Source organism: Otolemur garnettii, unplaced genomic scaffold (assembly GCF_000181295.1).
Source record: "Otolemur garnettii isolate 467f Iridium unplaced genomic scaffold, OtoGar3 scaffold00249, whole genome shotgun sequence".
NCBI classification, from domain to species: domain Eukaryota; kingdom Metazoa; phylum Chordata; class Mammalia; order Primates; family Galagidae; genus Otolemur; species Otolemur garnettii.
In genome coordinates this window covers 117,871-125,241 of record NW_003852644.1, presented here as the reverse complement: position 1 = coordinate 125,241, position 7,371 = coordinate 117,871, and positions in this window count along the sequence as shown.

The window sequence follows — 7,371 nt, the reverse complement described above, 5'->3', positions numbered from 1 at the left end:
AAGAGAATCGCCTAAGCCCAGGAGTTGGAGGTTGCTGTGAGCTGTGATGCTATAGCACTCTACCGAAGGCAATAAAGTGAGACTCTATCTTTACCAAAAAAAAACAAAAAAAACAAAAAAAACCAAAGAGTTTATTTTCTCATGTATTGAGATGTCTGGAAGTTACTGACTGTGGTTAGTTGCTCAAGGATGTCAAGAGAAAGGTCTTTACAATTTTTTTGCATTTTCCTAGCTGCACTGTTATGGCTGCTAAAGCTCCAGTCACCAAACATGTGTTCTACATTAAGAGAAAGAGAAAGGAAGAGGCCAAAAGGAGGCAGTGTCCACTAACTCAGACCACTGTTGAAAACTTTACAGAAGCCTCACCCAATGATGTCCACTCTCATTTTATTGGTCACCCTTATCTGTAAGGGAGGCTTGGAAATGTAGATTCAAACCTTGCAACAGTGCTACTCCTTGATAAACTCAAGGTTTTGTTGGAAAACAAATCATAATAGGGTCAAAATGAATGAATTTAAAAATGCCAGGAAAACAGAAAGAAGATAGAACAATACTCCTATTATGTAAAATGGGAGTATATGTGCACTTGCTCGTGCTCTCTCTCTCTCCCTATTATATTATCTTCACCCTTCTTGTGAGGGCAAAGCACAAAGCTTCCAAAGGGACAAATATGCATATTCCTATATGTAAAAGATGCAAGCTCAGTGAAGGTAGGATAGGCATAAACCTCTGTGTCCCAAATGCTTCATAATATGTGAAACAAAAAACTGATAGAAATTTCAAAAGAAATTGACACATTCATAGTCAGAGTGAACAGACTTACTGTACTTCTCTCAGATATTGACAAAACAAAAAATAATTATCAATAAAGAGGATCTGAATGGCATGAGCTAGGAGCTTGACCTAACAGGTACACAGTATATATAACTGTGTCTGACAGTCAGATAATATAGATTCTTCTCAAATGTGCATGAAACATTACCCCAAAGTGAGTATGTAGTTGGTCACAAAGAAAATCTCAATAAGTTCAAAAGCAGATTTCATATTTATTGAACCCAAAGCACTAAAATAAGAAATTACTAACTAAAGGAAAGCCTACTGAAGACAGTGATTAACATAATAAATAAACAGCAAAAGTCCAGAATAGGTGAAAAAGCCAAAGTAAAAAAAAAACAAAAACAAAAACGCACAAACTCATGGTAATTTTGGTCAGGAGAAAAGAAGGTGAAGACACAAATTTTACCATAAGAAATGAGACAAGGTATAACTTCAGATGCAGAGTCAATTCTTCTAAAATTTATTTATTTATTTACTTTTTTAGAGATAGAGTCTCACTTTGTCGCCCTCGGTAGAGTGCTATGGCGTCACAGCTCACAGCAACCTCCAACTCCTGGGCTTAGGCGATTCTCTCGCCTTAGCCTCCCGAGTAGCTGGGACTACAGGCACTCGCCACAATGCCCAGCTATTTTTTTGTTGCCATTTGGCCGGGGCCTGAAGGATAAGGTCAGATAAACCTGGCTACATCCCTGCTATGAAATACCGAGCTGTAGTTAAAAACATTCTCTCAGGCATGCTTACTTATGCCAAGAAAGTAACTTGCAGAATAAATAGTATGGTAAGCTCACTATTGTATATGTACATGTACATGTGTAAATATGCAGAAAAGGGTCAGGATGGATTCTCTCAGAAAAGGGGGACATTGAGAGGGGCCAGAGAGTTGTTAAAAGGAGCTTTGATTTTATCCATATTTGTTTAATATTTTTAAATGAGATTACATTCACATTTTGTTCATGTAATTAAGAACAAATTTAAACAAATACAAAATAGACAATATACCTTTTTATTCTCATCTTGCAAGAAAGATATAAAGCAGACAGATTATCCAGGAGAAAAATCCTCAATGCTGTGTGCATTTGCGTCTTTGATAAATCATCTCTGATCCTGGAATAATAAAGGATATGAAAATATAAAGAAAAGAATAAAGTGTAAGAGAAAAATGAGTTTCTCAAACACATTTTGATCTGGACAAACTTCAAAAGATTTTGCAAAATGTCTTAGAAAAACAATTGCTAAAAATCTTTTTTTTTTTTTTTTGAGACAGAGCCTCAAGCTTTCCCCCTGGGTAGAGTGCCATGGCATCATAGCTCACAGAACCTTCCAACTCCTGGGCTCAAGCGAGTTTCCTGCCTCAGCCTCCCAAGTAGCTGGGACCACAGGCGCCTGCCACAACGCCCGGCTATTTTTTTTGTTGCAGCCATTATTGTTGTTTGGCGGGCCCGGGCTGGATTTGAACCCGCCACCTTAAGTGTATGTGGCTGATACCTTAGCTGCTTGAGCCACAGGTGCTGAGCCAGTTGCTGAAAATCTTAAAGTAAATCTTGGCCAAGTGAAGTGGCTTATGTTTGTAATCCCAGAACTTTGAGAAGTCAAGGAGGGAGGATAGTATGGAGACAGGACTTCAAAACAAGCCTGGGTAATTCCCTCTTTACAAAAAATTAAAAAAAAAATAACGAGGTATGGTGGCATGCACCTGTAGTCTCAGCTACCCGGAAGGCTGAGGCAGAAGGATTGCTGGAGCCTCAGAATTGAAGGTTGCAGTGAGGTGTGATCATGCCACTGTATTGCAGCCTGGGTGACAGAGTGAGAGACCGTCTCAAAAAATAAAAAGGAAATCTTGTCACAACAAATGCTATAGACATTGACAATTTTCAGTAGTTAAAGATAGAGGGGTTTTGAGATTTGACCAACTGTTAATACTAGGCATGAAGTTCCTTCTGGAAAACATGTCACTGAAAATTTTCTTCTGAAATCAGGTTGGCTACTAGAAAAGTCTCAGGTACTGGTTCACGTCCCTGGGAGTCAACTGCAGGTGACAGTGCTAAGAGGTCCTGGTTCCTGCACTATTCAGAAAGCCAACTCTGAAAGTTGGAGGATGTAAATGGATGAAATTATAGTATCAGTTATGTTTTGAGAGCAGTTTTGGAATTATTATTGAATCTTGGAAATTCATTTTGTGATGGTGAAATTGGGCTTTGGTCTTGGCCACTTGGCATCGCCAAATGTGTCTTTGATGCCCTTTCTTTTTTTTTTTTTTTTCTGGGCTTGGTGCTGTGAGACTTCTTGAGGTTCAGGGTCAAAGTCCCCCCAACCTCCACCATTTGACCCATCCCATATGGCAACATTGGTCTTGGGACCTTCTGAGCCCTGCCCTGGGCCTCATCATCCATTCCCATCCTCTGAGCACCTGATCCCCAGCAGCCACTTCCCACTAGAAGGCCAGCACTTCTGCCCTAGTGCTGCCTGCAGTGGCCTGGGAGGGCCTTGGGTCTGGCTTTGTTACTCTTTCAGGCTTTGGCTAGGGCTCTGGCACTGTCCATCCATTTCTCAGACCCATGGGCTCTCTCTGCCATGGGCTTCCTGGGGCCATCCGGCTTTCCCAAGGGTCCCGGACCTCCCGGAATCTCTGGGTCTGTAAAGCTGGAGGGTGGGGTGTGGAGTGGGGCAGTGGGGGCTGCACATCTCTGGGCACACCAGTCCCCAAGCTCTGCATACTGGGCCTCCAGCTCCGAGTGGGCTTCCAAGAGCTGCTCGACTAAGTTGAGCAGCATCATAGGCACTGCCATGGTCTCCAAGGCAGGGGCCCCTGCCAGCCTGGATGGGTGCTCCAGCAGACAATCTGATCCATCATCTCCACCACTTTGCTTTGGGGGGGTGCAAGGGGAGGCATTCTCTGTCAGGGACCCCTGTGGCAGTATGGAAGGTCAGAGGTGAAGGAGACTTCTGGGGAGAGGGAAGACAATGCGGACACATGATAACAGTGCAGCGCAATAAAGGGGGTGCATTGGGAAGCCCCTGGGCTGTGGGGCCCAGAAGAAGGACCTCAGGACTCCGCAGCATTTACAGTATGGAAGAGGGGGTGCACCTACTTAATGAGGCAGAGGATTCACAGTAGCCCAGAGCGAGGTAGCTCACGGCTGGTTCAGGGCTCCACTTTCGAATCTTTCCAAGTCCTTGCAGCACAGAAGGGCCTGCTGGGCTCTGGCACTCAGGTGGGGTCCACACACGGGAGCTGCTCATTTCAGGCATGCAGAGAATGATCGGCTGTTCTGCCCTGTGGAACTGGGCTGGATGGGGAGGCCAGTGAGGCTGCGAGAGGTGGGGACAGGGCAGGGATGGGGAGGTGCCAGAGAGGGGCATAAAATAAACAGAGTCTGAGGATGGGGGAAGAGGATTCATTTCAGAGGCTGCCTGTGTGTGGCTTAGTGTTTTCAGTTGATGTGTAACCTGCATCTAAAGTGCTCCATGGCCTGGTGACTGTCCATGTAGGGCCACCTGACTCTCTCCCTCTGGAATTCTGTCCTTGATGGAAGGGACCTTGTCATTCCTTCTGCATCCCTGGGGACAAGCACACAAATGCTTAAAACATGTTTCTTGAGTAAAGGTCAAAGGGAAGAGGGAACAAGGTATTTTTCTGACCCACCTTGCCTGAGGGGAATTGGGGGCCCTGCTTTTATTGCGTGCTCAGCTTTTGAGTGAAGCACACTTAGTGCAGTGTCGCCAGGCTGGGCAGGCTGCCCAGGCTAGCACACATTAATTGCTATGTCTCTTGGAGGGACTACTGAGGGTACACAAAGCCACAGTTCTGGAAACTTTAGGAAAATGGACTGGGAGACTTTGGGGAAGGGAAGTGAGAATGCACCCAGAATTGATGCAGATAGCTCCATCGCCGCTTATGAGCTGTGTGTCTGGGGTGGAGGGGTCTGGTGAGGAACCTGGATGAGAGGAATGAGGGGCATCCCATCCCTGGCCCAGATGTGGGTCTGGGGACTATGAACTCTCAGGCCAGACTTCTAGGGGATTTTTTTTTTTTTTTTGCAGTTTTTGGCCAGGGCTGGGTTTGAACCTGCCACCTCCAGTATATGGGGCCAGGCCCTACTCCTTTGAGCCACAGGTGCCACCCAAGGGGACTTTTGGATTTGTGGATGTTTCACCAATGGGGAGAGCCAAAAGGTTATGTCCTGTTTCCTCAGATGCCTTCTTGTTGGTTCTGCAGAGGGTGGTGCTGGAGGAGCTGCAGGGCTCTGGAAGCCAGGGGACTAGAACAGGGGCAGGAAGAAATATGCTCAAATCCATACAAGGAGCACCAGGACCCTGGGGAAAAGCCCTGTGCTGTTCCCTCTCCCTTGGGTTCAGTGGTAACTGTCTAAACAGACCGTGCACAGCCAGGCTTGCCAGAACAGTGCTTACAAATGTCTTCACACAGATGGGTGGATTTGTAACAAGCAAGTCATACTACTTTACTGACAACTACCTGGCTTATAAGCAGAGGGGACTGGGCCTTGGGGAGGGAGTGTGAGATCTGGGGTAGAGGCACTGGGAGGAGGGCCTAGTGCTGAATCCTGAGGAGGAAGGGCCCTTCCTCCTGTCCAGGCTCATATCCTAGAGCCCTGTGTCCTCCTGGGACTGAGCAGCTGACTTGACAGCTGAGCCCTGTTGGCATTTGGAAGGGTCAGGAAACCAGGGGGCCTGCTCCTGCCCTTGCCTTTTCTGAGGCAGTGGTCACCACAGAGAGGGCCAGTCACTAGCCACCAAAGAGTAACACTCCCAGTCCCACCAAGCTTGAAGAGATGGGCTGATTCTCAAGTCACAGAAGCCATTTGTCATCCTACTTCTGGTTTCTGAAAGGATGAACTCAGGGTTTGGCTTTCTTTCTGCCCCCATCTGGAATCTAGACTAAGGGGAACCCTAGCCAAGGTGGGGGGACACTTCCAATAACAACAGCCTATCATGGCAGGGTGCCTCCCCTATCCTCCAGGTGTCCGGCCAGTACTGGGATAACCAATCCCAGGAGGGGGAAGCTCTCCAGGTGTAAGGACAAAGGCAGAAGAACTTCACAGCACGGAGAAAGGAGAAAGGGAAGGACTGATAAGGTGTTGATAAAATAATTCAAGGAGACCAATGTCATTTAACATATATTTATTGAAATCTACTTGATGCAAGGCACTGTGCTAGATTGGGTAGGGATCAGACATGAAGGGCCACCCCTGTCTTCTAAGAGCTCACAATCTAATGTGTGGGGGAGGGCAAGGAAGGGGAGGGGAGAAGCCAAGTCCGCAACAGCTCTAGTGCAGGGCTGAGCATACTGAGAGTCGTAAAACAGACAAAGTAAGAGATTAGGGTGGAACAAGGAAAGAGCCCAAGGACTGAAATACAAACTGGGGTGGGACGTAGCTACTTTTCTCAGGAGATACGCAAATCACATTGAGGGCTAAGTTTAAAGAAAGTTTCTATTTTTGAAAAGTAAACACCCAAACAGGCTCAATGAGAACCACAGAATGTAAAGTCTAATAGGAAGAGAGAAGTTAGCAATTCTCGCATCTAAGGGCGTGCTGGAATAAACAGTAACACTTCTGAAACAGGGGGAGGGTGGCTGCGACTTAACTCACTTTATAGGCCTAACAAGGGTTCAGCAAACAAGCGACACTGGGACAGAAAAGCACTGGTGAAACTCACTGAGGCAAGGTGGCATAGCTCTCTACCATTTTAGCTAACAATACAGCCCCACATTTAGACAGGTGTTCATAACAGCCAGGTGCAACATGGGCAGGAATGCTGGTGGGCAGAACCCAAGACAGCCAGCATTGGTGGTATTATCTGCACCAGCTGAATGGTAAAGTGCAGTTGTCTCGTGACAAGCTGCAAAGAACAGCTCAAGCTGGCCCAAGTCAAGGTGGTCTACCGTGGGCAAACATGTGGACTGATGAGGGCAGTCACCAGAAACCCAAGGACTTGACCCTGCTAGGCCTCCCTTGGGGAGCTGGGATGGAATCAGCCCAGGGAACCCAGCAGGGGCCCCGGATCTTCAACCCCTTTCAGCAGCACATGGCTCCCCACCCCCGTTTTTTGGCAGTCATGAGAGCTGCTCAGCTGCTCAGACCTAAAGGTCCTGTCTCCCGCCAGCTCTGAGGACTGGCCAGTTGATGCTCTTGGGTCAGGTGTTCTGTTCTGATTTAATTAATGTGGCCTAGAAGAGGGTGGCAAGTCACATGGTACACAATAGAGCCACAGCTTAGGGTGGCAGACAGGGCACACACTGTGCCACTTCTAGCAAAAATCAAGCACATAGAATGCAACACCACACAAGAAGGATGCCATTGTGATTGGGCAGGGATTATTCTGGAAATGCAAGAGTGAGGATGATGCAAGTAATTGATGTAGTTAATCATAGAAAGCAGCAAAAAAGGCAAACAATTACTTTCTATTGTAAATTTCACCAAGTATTCAGAACGGTAATAAAATCAATGGACACCTGCATTCTTAACAAGAAAAGAACATATTTCTAGCAGAAGCCAGTGTCCCCTGCAATAGGAA